Below are 13,391 nucleotides of genomic sequence, written 5' to 3' on the forward strand. Positions count from 1 at the left end.
AATTGTCACAAATGAAGAATTTAATCGCCTTTCGTGAAAAACCGTCATCACGCAAAATTAAACCTTTGGTTTGTTGATTGGAACAAAAATCAACCACATTCAGGGAGTAGCAATTAATCAGACCAAAATAAGGAGAGCATTTAGAAATTAAGTCACTAAAAAGTATTTCAACAATTTTCAAACCTGGGGGTCGTGACTCGATCGTTAACATTTCCTCACCTCTCTTACCTTTGAACTCTTGAGGCACGTTTTCATCTTCAACCTTACCTATACTGACCATATGAAAATGTCTTTCATCGGAAAGGTAGTGAAGTTGAAAATTATCGTTTGATATCTCGGGCACCTGGAAAGAAGAAACAGAACAAGAACAAGTTTCATATGGATTAGTCGAAATGCTCCTCACTTTTTCTGGTTCGTTTATCTCTTTTTCTCTCGTTTCTTTTCTAATCTCAACTTCTCTTTTTCTCTTTTCATTTCCTCTCTCATTTTCACTTTTATTTTCGACCTCACTCTCTTTTTGGATTTCTTTTCTTTTTCAATCTCTTTTTCTTTTCTTTCGATTTCTTTTTCTCGCTCGTACTCTTGTACAATCTCAATTTCTTTTTCGAATTCTTTCTCTTCATTTTCTTTTTCTCTCGCTTTTTCGATTTCATTACAATGTGCAGTCAACACGAAAGAATCAAAAATATAATCATTTGCCCCGAAGGAAGAGAAAATATTTTCATAGGCTTCTCGTCCATTTCTTCGGGAACAATCCTCCGGGAAGGACTTATTTGAGTCATACGATGAATAACTCATCCTCTCTCGTTTGTCATGTCGAGAAGTTGCAAGCTCTAGGTTGTCGCGTCTTGAATTCCTTGACGAATAGGAATCCCGATAAGAATCTCTTAGCGAATAGTCTTTGGACGTGTATCGCCGTGATGATCTCGACTCCGTTTCTCGACTTGGTGGATTTTGTTTTCGTCTGGCTCTTTCCTCCACTCGATCCAATCGATCATGCAATTTATCAAAATTTGATTTCACAATTCTACGTATCTCTTGCTTCAAATATTGGAAATCTGATTCGGAAAATTCTTGTGACATTTTTTTTAAAATGATTAAAATAAAATAGAAAGTAAATACCTCACCACAAAAAATCTCACGTTTCACTCACAATGAAAATTGGATAACACTCCACTCGTGTTTACACTCTTCTAGGCTTTTTCTTTGATGTAAAACACACGTGCCTTTTACCTCTCGACCTCGTCTCACAATTTCGTAATTCGTCTCGATAGACTTAATTTGCTGCTTGAGGGTTGGTTTCAAAATAGGTTACAAAGGAATGATGTGGGTGTAGGGTAGGCTAAACAAAATAAAATCAAGGCTAAGTGTGGCGTTGGGATGGGTAAATAATGGTAGGAAGGGAAACTTGATGATCGGAGCAAATAAGAGAGAAAAAAAATAAAAATAAAAACTCACAAGACTTTTCACTTTTTTTTTAACTTGATTTTTTTTGGTCACCTTTTTTTTTGCTCGATTTTTTTTTCACTTTTTTTTTGAATTTTTTTTTTCAATCAATTTTTTTTTCGAATTTTTTTGATTTTTTTGTTACTCCAATACAATAGTAAGCTAAATATAAGGGAAAAAAAATTAAATTACAACTCAAATTTTTTTTTGATTTTTTTTTCACGTTTCGAACCTACTTGCGGCCTTATTACGAACGTCGGCGCTCCTCGTTTTAGTAGCTCTGATACCAAATGATGCGATCCGGCCCAGGTTAATCGAGTCGTTTCACAAAGTTGCCCGATCGTCTACGAGGAGTAATTGGAGTTGTCAAAATTGGGTGATTTAGGCTAAGGGTTGCGGAAGCTTTGAGAGGGTTTAGATGAGTGGTTTGGTGTTGATAAATTCGGTTTAGAATAGAAACAAGGTAGGTTAGAAAAAGGTAATTGATGGAGATGGAAAAATAAAACTTAAACGTCAAGAATGTTCAATACTAAAAAGTATTGCCCGAGTCTTATATTGCTTAAGGTGAAATTTGTGGAAGGATAGAAGCGAACCTTGACCCAATACCTATATAGAGGTAAGAACCAAAGGTATAAAAATATGGTTGAACGCCACACCGATTCGGTGATAAGTTCAATGGAGTTCGGATTGACACCACTAGCAAGCTAGATAAGTCGCTTCGAGACTCGAACAAAAGAAGAGAGGAGGTAACCTCACAAGAACAAAAGTTCTATTAAGTTTAATTGATCAAATTCTGTAACCTTTTTACAAAGAGAAATGAACTATTTATAGAGTTCAGGTGATAGCCGAATAGTCATACTAAACAAGCTTAAAGACTAAGTAATTCGGCTTTAAATGTGTAAAACTAATCTAGAAATGTATCTTTAAAGGCTATGTCCAAATTCGGCTGAATGGAACTTCAATGGGCAGCTTCATGGCTAAGGAAATAAACTTGAAGGCTTGGTGAATGTATGGGAGAGCAATGGACATGTCTAGGTTCGGCCAAGGTGTGAATGGACACTCCAAGAGATGCCTTTTGGCCGAATAGGTACTTAGGAGATCAATGGACAGCAACCGATGCATGTAAGTGAATATTCATGCATTCTTCCATTCATTGTATTAACTCATTCATGCATCATCCTTACGTTCATTGAACCAGCCCATTCATGAATCATCTTTAATTGTGTTCCCACATCATGCATTGTAAGTAGACGTTCATGCACCTAGCTTGAATGAATCTCCACATTCGGCTGTACCTACATGAAACATGAACAAATTAATTAAAAATAGATATATTAATTAACACATAAATTTAAAATAGACAAATTTAATAAAGTCTTAAGCTAAACATATTAAATTCGGCTAAGACAACTTTAAAAACATGAAATAAATCAAAACATAATTATGAGCTGTAATAACTTAAACTAAGTTAATAAATACTTTAATTATTCAACCAATAAAATAAATGAGCTGAATTGTAGCTAAATTGAGCTCGATTGAGCTGACTTGAGCTCGAGTGAGCTGGAAACGAGCTAAACGGAGCTCAACGAAAAGGAATTGAATTATTTCAGCTTGCATGGATTTGCAAGCAATGCTTAGGGAGCTGGTCCAAAAGTGTGCCCGAGGCGTGGCCGTATCATCCCCTCCCTCTTTAAAGCGATTTGTCCCCAAATCGAGCCATTGGTTCACTCGATCGCAGCAACTTTTACTTAGCTTTCCTCGGTCGAACGGGATGGATTGGAATTGGGACAACTGAAAGGAATAACCATGAGTTAACAAAAATGGTTTCAAATAAATTTGTAATCCAAATGCAAGCAAAATAGAATAAGAAAATCCCATGGGAGTGGACGGATGCAAAACAACATGTTCACAACCATGCAAACAAACTAATGTACTCGTTAATGCCTCGTCAATTATTCGAAACGAAAATGAACATGTTTTAAGGCATTCAAATGTCTCAAATCGTTTCCACAAGTCATAACCAATATGTGAATAACGAATCAAATCAACAAAACAATCTTTGGCACCACCTAAAGAGAACAACGATGTTTCAAAAAGTTCATGAGCCTTACCTTTAGAAGTAGTAAAACAAAGATCATTTTTAAATAAAGCTGAACAGTTAAACACATCACAATTTAAATTCCTTCCATGTACATGAATGTATGTCCTCCAAACATTGAACCGGTCCATGCATGTATCCTCCCGTTCAATGAACATTCCCGTTCATGCACCTTACATTAAATGCCATGAATGTATCTTCCAAATTCGACTAACCTACATAATTAAATAACATAATTAAATAACACACAACTATTCATATAATTATAATTTAAAATAATAACTAAATAACTTAATATCACTAACTAAATTTGAACACAATAATTATAAGTCAACTTATAATAAATTCAGTTAGCTCAAATAGTCAAAAACACTTAGTGAGCTAAATTGAGCTAGGGAATTCGGCATGAGCTGTAACAAACTTAGTTATAAGCTAGATTAATACTTAATTTATTGAAATGAAAAAGGAATGAGTTGAAACGAGCTAAATTCGAGCTCAATGAGCTAAAACGAGCTCAAGTGAGCTGATGGGAACTGAATGGCGCATGGGGGAGCTGAAGAGGAGCTGAGGTCGGATTGCAAAATGGTGCATGGAGTCTTCAAGGAGTTATTCTTAGCTCCTCCAACGTTATAGAGCTGGTTATCATCCCAAATGTGCATCACAAAGGCTGATATAGCATCTTGAAGTTGCTTGGTTCGAGCTCGGGTCATGGGACCTTTTGGCAGCTCAATAGATCCTTGGTGTGCATCGAGGATGCCCCGGGTGTGCTCACATCATTCCCCCCGTCTTCAAAGCGACTTGTCCTCAAGTCGAGCTGACGGTTAATTTTGAAACAGGGATGCCTACTCGATCGTTCTTGGATGGATGTGTTTAGTGGACGCATCATGCCTTGCTGCAAAAACGTTTCATAACTTGCAACCAATTGAGAATCATTACAAAGCAGAAACTTATTCAAACGGTCATGGAAGCAAGTCTTCTCACACTTAAGACCATCACAACAGAATAATATCAATATCCCATGTTCACTATCAAATAAACATATCTCATTCAAAAACTTAATGAACCAGGATTTTGAGAATATAATGTCCGTACTTCGCTTGTTCATTTCAAATTGTACTTGCAAAGGATTAGACCTTCGACAGGAATTCATTTGATATTTCAAAACCTGCATACGTCCATCATAGGCAAACAATGGAAAAGAAAAATTTATCTCATGTTTTTGTGCTCTTAAACTACGCAATTTGGACAGCAAGAATTCATCAAACTTATCAACTTTATGCTTATCAAAAGTCCTGTGTCCATCAACCAAAACAGTTATATTTTCATCGTTAATGTTTTCTTCATCAATCAAGTTGGGCAAAAATGTAATAGAAATTCCAGAAACCTTACCTTGTTCACAAAAACAAGAATTAACTTTACCTTTTCCAATCATTACAAACCTTCTCTCTTCGGGAATGTATCGTAACCACATCTGATACGACCATGCCCCGGGCACACTTTTGGATCAGCTCCCTAAGCATTGTTTGCAAATCCATGCGAGTTGAATTAGTTCAATTTCATTTTGTTAAGCTCTGTTTAGCTCATTTCCAGCTCACTCGAGCTCAAGTCAACTCACTCAAGCTCAATTCAGCTCAATCTTAACCCAATGATGATACGAGCTCGATTCGGATGATGTGATGAGTCGTATTATGTTCCCGATCGAATTTAGGTAGTGTCGATTTAGTTCAAAATTCAATAAGATGAGTTATACTGGTTTTAAATGAATTAGGAAGCAAAATGGGGATAAATGGTTTCCAATGAAACAAGAACGAACCCTTATTAACAAATAAGGACCCGGGCTTAAAGGTTTCAAAGAAAAGGAAAGAAATGGTAGATAAAATCGAGACCCTCTATTTAGCAGAATAGGAACCTTCGGTATAGTTGGAACGCCACACCTTATGGTGATAAGTTCGAAACAAAGTCAGATTGACGCCACTCGTAAAGATAAGTCAATTGAGCTTTGAAGAATAAAGAGAGTGAATTGCGTCACTAAAATGATATTTCATTCAGAGATTTGTCAAAAAGTCCTTTTACAAGAAAAATAGAAACTATTTATAGACTTTCAACTAGTAGCCGAATAGACAAGTTCAAGACTTAATTTCTAAGCAAACATTGAACTAAAATTCAGCTTAACTTCATGAATATGGGGCAATGTAGATTCGGCTGAATTGTGACCAACTATGAAGCTTCCACCTTAAGCAAATGGATCTTGGAGATGCATGTAACAGCTACATTCAGCTAATGGGTTTAAATGAGCATTCAAGAGGCAACTCTTGCTGAAAAATTACCAATAATAAAGAGAGTACTTGAGCAGCCATATCAGGTGTGAATGGACGGTTTTGAAGAGCCTTAAAGTGTGAACACCTTGAACCGAATGGCCAAAAGATTTCTAGCAATGTGAAGGAAATAAATGGCAGCTTTGGATAATGAACAATCATCTCTTTTGGCCGAATGGACACATAGAAAACTTAAAAATCAGCACACCAATTTTAATGCATTCCATGCATGTATCGTTAGGTGCATGAACCCAATATGCATGCATCTTTACATCCATTGAATCTTCATGCATGAATCTGTCCAATTCACCTTCAAATTCGGCTGCACCAAAAAAACACACACATGAACTTAATTAATTTCAAGCAAATTCAGCTGAACTAAATTAAAGTATAATGTGAACATCCTAAATAACATTGAGACAACTTAAATATTAACAAATCATAACACATAAATTCGGCTGGACAAATTTAAAACATGTAATAATTTAGACAAACTAAATGACATCAAGACATCTTTAATTTAACTAAATCAAGACATATTAAACACTTAAATTAATTAAGACATATTTAAAAGCTATAATGAAACTTATTTAAATGTTTATTTAAATGGTCTAAATTCCAGCATCAAATTAATTAGCTAGAACGAAATTCAGCTTCAAAGAAGTTGAATATGTTCAGCTCGTTTTTAAACTCCTTGCTATCATTTTCCTCAACCCGTTCCACCATTGCTAAAATAGCATCTTTGAATCGTTTAGCTCTAGCTCACGTTATTGGACCAATGGGCAGCTTGATGGCTTCTTGTTCGTTCTCCATTTGGTTCGTAGGCAAGCTCACATCATTCCCCTCCTCTTCAGAAAAAGATTTGTCCTCAAATCGGAATCTGCATCAAACGGAGACAAATCAGAAACGTTAAAAGTCGCGCTAACATTATATTCACCAAGCAAGTCCAATTTATAGGAGTTATCGTTAATTCGCTCAAGGACTTGAAACGGTCCATCCCCTCTCGGAAGAAGTTTGGATCGCCTTTGCATAGGAAATCTCTCCTTGCGCATATGCAACCAAACCCAATCTCCTGGTTCAAACACAACTCGCTTACGACCTTTGTTAGCATGTTGCTCATAGTTCTTGGTCTTGGCCTCAATATTGTCTCGAACTCGTTGGTGCAATTGTTTGACGAAATCAGCTTTGCGCTTCCCATCTACATGAACAAGTTGATTAGAAGGCAATGGCAATAAATCAAGTGGAGTTAATGGATTGAAACCATAGACAATTTCAAAAGGAGAAAATTTGGTAGCTGAATGAACAGCTCGATTATACGCAAACTCCACATGTGGTAAGCATTCTTCCCAAGCCTTCAAATTCTTCCGAATAATAGCTCGAAGCAATGTAGACAGAATCCGGTTGACCACTTCGGTTTGGCCGTCCGTTTGCGGATGGCAAGTGGTTGAAAACAGCAACTTCGTTCCAAGTCGCCCCCATAGTGTCCTCCAAAAATGGCTAAGGAATTTTGTGTCTCGGTCGGACACGATCGTTCTAGGCATGCCATGCAACCTGACCACCTCTTTGAAAATAAGTTAGCAATATTAACGGCATCATCAGTTTTATGACATGCTATAAAATGGGCCATTTTTGAGAACCTATCTACAACCACAAATATTGAATCCATGGAGATATCAGACCAAGGGGTTTGGGGAATAGGTAATGGTTTATACAAACCGCGGGGATTAATTCGTGACTTAGCCCGTTTGCACGCAATGCATCTATTACAAAATCGTTCGACATCTCGTCGCATCTTGGGCCAAAAGAAATGTTCGTGCAATGTAGCTAATGTCTTAGCAACACCAAAGTGCCCCATTAATCCTCCGCTATGGGCTTCTTCGATCAACACTTCTCGTACGAAACCTTGGGGTATACAAAGCTTTCCTTCTCGGAATAAGTACCCATCATGTCGATAGTACTTCTCATAGGCTCCCTTCGCACATAATCTAAAGAATTCACCAAAGTCAGCATCGTTGACATATAAATCTTTAAGAAATACAAACCCCATTAACTTAGCATCCAAAATATTTAGCAACGCATACCTTCGAGATAGTGCATCAGCCACTACGTTTTCCTTACCTTTCTTATATTTAATAATGTAGGGAAAAGATTCGAGAAATTCTACCCACTTAGCGTGTCGCTTATTCAACTTGTGTTGCCCCTTTAAATACTTCAAGGACTCATGATCGGTGTGTATGACGAATTCCTTGGGCCAAAGATAGTGTTGCCACGTTTCTAAGGCTCGGATCAACGAATAGAGCTCCTTGTCATATGTTGGATAGTTTAAGACAGCACCATTCAGTTTCTCGCTAAAATAGGCAATAGGACGACCATCTTGCATCAACACAGCTCCAATGCCTAAACCTGATGCATCACATTCTAACTCGAAAGTTTTATCAAAGTTAGGCAAAGCTAATAACGGTGCATGAGTTAAACAATCTTTAATTTTCAAAAAGGATTTTTCTTGTTCCTCTCCCCAAATGAAGTTGGAATTCTTACGAATAACCCCGGTTAAAGGTGCGGCTAAGGTGCTGAAATTTGGCACGAATCGACGGTAAAAGCTTGCTAGTCCATGGAAACTTCGGACTTGGGAGACATTCGTCGGACGGGGCAATTCTTGGATCGCCTTGATCTTCTCTTGATCGACTTCAAGACCCTCCGAGCTGACAACAAAACCTAAAAACACAACCTTGTTAGTGCAGAAATCACATTTCTTCAAATTAGCATACAAGGTTTCTTTTCTCAATACTTCCAAAATAGATTTTAAATGTAAAATATGTTCATCCAAATTTTTACTATAGATCAATATATCGTCGAAGTATACTACGCAAAATCTACCAATAAAAGGTCTTAAAACGTGATTCATAAGCCTCATGAATGTGCTTGGGGCGTTCGTTAAGCCAAATGGCATAACGAGCCATTTGTAAAGCCCATGCTTCGTTTTGAACGCAGTCTTCCACTCATCTCCCTCACGCATCCGTATTTGGTGATAACCGCTCTTAGGGTCGATTTTTGAAAATAAACTCGCGCCACTTAGCTCGTCAAGCATATCATCCAATCGTGGTATAGGATGACGATACTTGATAGTTATTTTGTTTATAGCACGGCAGTCCACGCACATCCTCCACGTTCCATCCTTCTTCGGAACTAGTAAAACAGGCACGGCGCATGGACTAAGGCTTTCACGCACATAGCCCTTTTCAAGGAGTTCATTTACTTGCTTTTGTAATTCTTTCGTCTCTTCAGGATTGCTCCGGTAAGCAGGTTGATTTGGAATTGCGGCTCCCGGCACAAGATCGATTTGGTGTTCAATTCCACGAATAGGTGGTAACCCACTCGGGATTTCTTTCGGGAATACGTCTTGAAATTCCTGCAACACAGACAAAATAGAAGAAGGCAATTTGTCATCAAATTCGTTAGTGCCAAGCAAGCTCTCCTTGTACAAAAGAACCAACAATGGTTGTTTCAATAGCATCGATTTTCGAACTTCCCTCTATTTTACAAAGAAATTCTTTTTTTCAATCTCATCACTCATTTCTTTTTCTTTCGAATCACTCTCTCTTTTTTTATCACTCATCTTTTTGTTTTCTTCTTTTCTTCACTCTTTTCTTTATTCTTTTCATTTTTTTGCTCTCTCTCGATTTCTTTCGATTTTTCAATCGAACTCCTCATTTTGAGTTGATCTTCGTACACTTGTTTCGGTGATAACGGAGCTAGAGTCACCATTCGTCCCATATGTTTGAAAGAGAATCGATTTGTGTAACCATCATGAATTGCTCGCTTGTCGAATTGCCACGGACGTCCCAAAAGAAGATGCCCCGCATGCATCGGTACAACGTCGCACATCACTTCATCTTGATATTTTCCGATTGTGAATGAAATGAGCACTTGTTTTGTTACCTTCAATTCTCCACCATCGTTAAGCCATTGGAGTTTATACGGATGGGGATGTTTGGTGGTGGCCAATCCGAGTTTCTCCACCATCAACGTACTAGCCACATTTGTACAACTTCCCCCATCGATTATCACGCAACAAATCTTACCTTGCACTTGACATCGCGTATGGAAGATGTTTTCACGTTGTTGATCATTTTCAGCACCTTGCAAAGTGAGACTTCTTTTCACAACCAAGATTTCTCCATTCTCGGCTTGTTCGATGTCTTCCTCTTCTTTGAGTTGTTCAACAGCCTCGTTCTCTTGTTCACTTTCGGATTCAATTTCTGATATGAGCTCGCTCATGAAGATAGGTGCCGAATCCATGGAGTTGCCTTTGGGGCCAATTACTCGAGCACGTGCCAAGAAGTTCCAAGATGCTGTAGCAAGCTATATTGCTCGATTGTGGAGTGATGGATTGATTGCCCATAAAACGCCCAGCTCAACTAGCTTGATTCGCAATTTCCTACAAGCTGATTTTAGCTTGTGTCAGCTCAATTTAGCTCAATTCGGCACTTAATTAGTTCAAGGAGCTGATTAAATTTATTTTTAATAAATTTAATTAGTTGTGTTAGTTTAGAATCAGCTCAAATCATTTAGTTAAATAAATGTGTCTTAATCTGGACATTTTTAATTCAGCTTATTAAATATGTTTTATATTAGTACATGCCTTTAATATGTCCATATTAAGTCATAAATTAAATGTGTTTAGTTTAATTACAAGTTTTAATGTGTCTTGACTAAGACAAATTTATTAGTGGCTGCTAATTAATTTGTCTTAGCCGAATTAATGTGCAGAATTTTAATATGTCCAGCTGCTGATTTCATGAGTATTAAACTTGTCCTAATCACATTTATTTGATGTTTTTTTCAGCTAGCTTAATGGCAAAGAAAGCTCATAAAGAAGGGGCATGTATTTGGGATCATGCATGGACGGCATTTAAAGTGCAGCTGCCTTGTGTTTCCAGCTGACTTTTCGTGCAGCTCAATGGACTTCTAGCTGCTGTTTTTGAGCTTCTCCAAGGGCCAATTTCGTGGAGAGCAATGGCCAAAGAGTGCCTCATAAATTCCAGCAGCCAATTCATGTGGAGGCTATTCATATTCGGCCAAAGAAGCATAATTTTTGAAGCTGTCCATTTCTCTTCTCCATAGCAGCAATTAAGCTCTTTTAAAACATTAACCGAATGTGAATTTTCTCTATTAAAGGGGCCAGCCGAATCATCTTTTTCTAGAAGGTTAATTTTCAGAATTTCATCACATGAATGTAACTAGGAAATTTCTAGGAAGTTTCCTCAAGAAACTTAAGGCATAAGGATCTGATTAGATAGGCTATTCGGCTGCCTTAGTCAAGCTATAAATAGGTCATGTAATTCACATTTTGAGGTTAATGAACAATTTGATAGCTTTGCTAAATTGTGAGGTTGTTTTCAACTCTCGTTATTCTCCAAAAACTTGTGAGACTTATCAAACATCTTTGTGGCGTCAAACTTGTTTTTGTTTCTTCCCGAACTTATCACTTTAATCCCAAAAGTGTGGCGTTCGATTCATACTAAGGTTCCTATCACCATTGATAGTGGGTCGAAGTTTCTTTCCATTTAACAAACCTTCCATCCATCCTTACCAACCTAAGCATTCTCCTAAGTTACGGGTTAACACATTCCTATTGTGTTAGTTCGGCTTTCGAATCCTTAGCCAAATTGCTTCCATTATTTTTCTAATTCATTTCCTAAACCAACAAAACCTTTTTGAGCCTAAATAAACCTCTTTCTTCTAACCTATTTTGTAAAGCCTCAATTTACTCCTAATTCACGATCGGGCGATCTTTACGACTCAATTCGATCTCGAGGTGAGGGCGTATCAAGTTGGTATCAGAGCTAGCTGAATTGGAGTAAGAATCGTCGTCTTCGGTATTACGAGATTGTAAAAAAAATTTTGAAAAAAAAAGTTTGTATTCAATTTATTTTTTTTCTTTTTCTTTGTGTATTCAGTATTAAAAAAAATTCGGAATTAAAAAAAAGAAAAGAAAAAAAAGAGAAGTGATTAAAATTCATTTTGAGCTTGTAAAAGCATTGCTTGCTGCCCGAAGGACCACATCTATACAGCCACACTAATTTCCTTCTATTTTCTTTGATTGTTAGCCTACCCGATCCTAAAATATTACCCTACCAAGCCTCATCTATTTTGTAAGCCGACCCCAAACGATTTTGATTTGTCAAACTTAGTTTGCGGAGAATTTTGGGAAGTGAAAATTGAGTGGTAAAAGGCAAGAGAGATTAGTGAGACTATTAAAGAGTAGAAAAGCCAAAGTGAGTGTTTATTCTTGTGAGTGATTGGTGAGTTCTTGTTGTGATTCTTTAAAGAACTTTTTTTAAAAAAATGTCACGGAGCCCGGAAAGGAATCCAAACGAGGGAGGCGGATTTCGTCCAATAAGAAACGTTGGAAGGGGATGATACGAGCTCGTTTCGGATGTAAAGACGAGTCGTAATCTTTCCCGATCGAAATTAGGTAGTGTCGGAATTGAATCAAATTCAAGTCTTGGTGTTTGAAGTTGGATGGCTTTAGGAACAAAGGAGTTTGATGGGTTGTTGTTTGCTGGGTAATTCGATGAAACAAGATCGAACCCTTATTATCAAATAATGACCCGGGCTTAAGGTTTTCAAAGAAAGAAATGGAAATAGGATAAAAACCGAGACCCTCTATTTAGCAAAATAGGAACCTACAGTAAGAAGAACGCTACACCAATGGGTGATAAGTTCGAACAAAGTCAGATTGACGCCACTCGTTGAAGATAAGTCAATTTGAGCTTTGGAGAATAAAGAGAGTGAATTTCTCACTAAAATTATATTTCATTCAGAAATTTGGCAAAAAGTCCTTTTACAAGAAATTCAAGAACTATTTATAGCTTAAGTGACTAGTAGCCGAATAGTCAAGTTCAATACTTAAAAACTAAGTAAACATTGAACTAATTTTGAGCTAAGATCCATGAATGGTCTTGAATCAATGTTCGGCTGAATATAGACCAAGGAAGAGCTTCAACGAACTTGGAAAATTGGCAGCAGCTACATTCGACCAATGGAGTTTAATAAGGTCAATAATGAAGCAACTCTTGCTGAAAAATTACCATCATTAATTAGCAACTTGAACAGTCATTTGGAAGTGTGAATGGACGGTTTTGAATGACCATAAGGTGTGAACATCATGAACCGAATAGCCACAATGTACCCAGCAATGTGAAGGAAATAAATGGCAGCTTTGGAGAATGGAAAATCATCTCTTTTGGCCGAATGGTCACTTAGAGAACTTCAACAATCAGCACACCATCTTTAATATAGTCCATGCATGTATCATTTGGTGCATTGAACCCAACATGCATGCATCTTCACATCCATTGAATCTTCATGCATGAATCTGCCCAATGAATCTTCAAATTCGGCTGTACCTAAAAACACACATGAACTTAATTAATTTCAATCAAATTAAGCTGAACTAAGTAAATACATAATGTGAACATCCTAATTTAACATTGAAACAACTTAAATATTAATAAAGCATGACACAA

The sequence above is a fragment of the Gossypium hirsutum genome, chromosome A01, assembly GCF_007990345.1.
Source record: "Gossypium hirsutum isolate 1008001.06 chromosome A01, Gossypium_hirsutum_v2.1, whole genome shotgun sequence".
In the NCBI taxonomy this organism is placed as follows: Eukaryota; Viridiplantae; Streptophyta; class Magnoliopsida; order Malvales; family Malvaceae; genus Gossypium; species Gossypium hirsutum.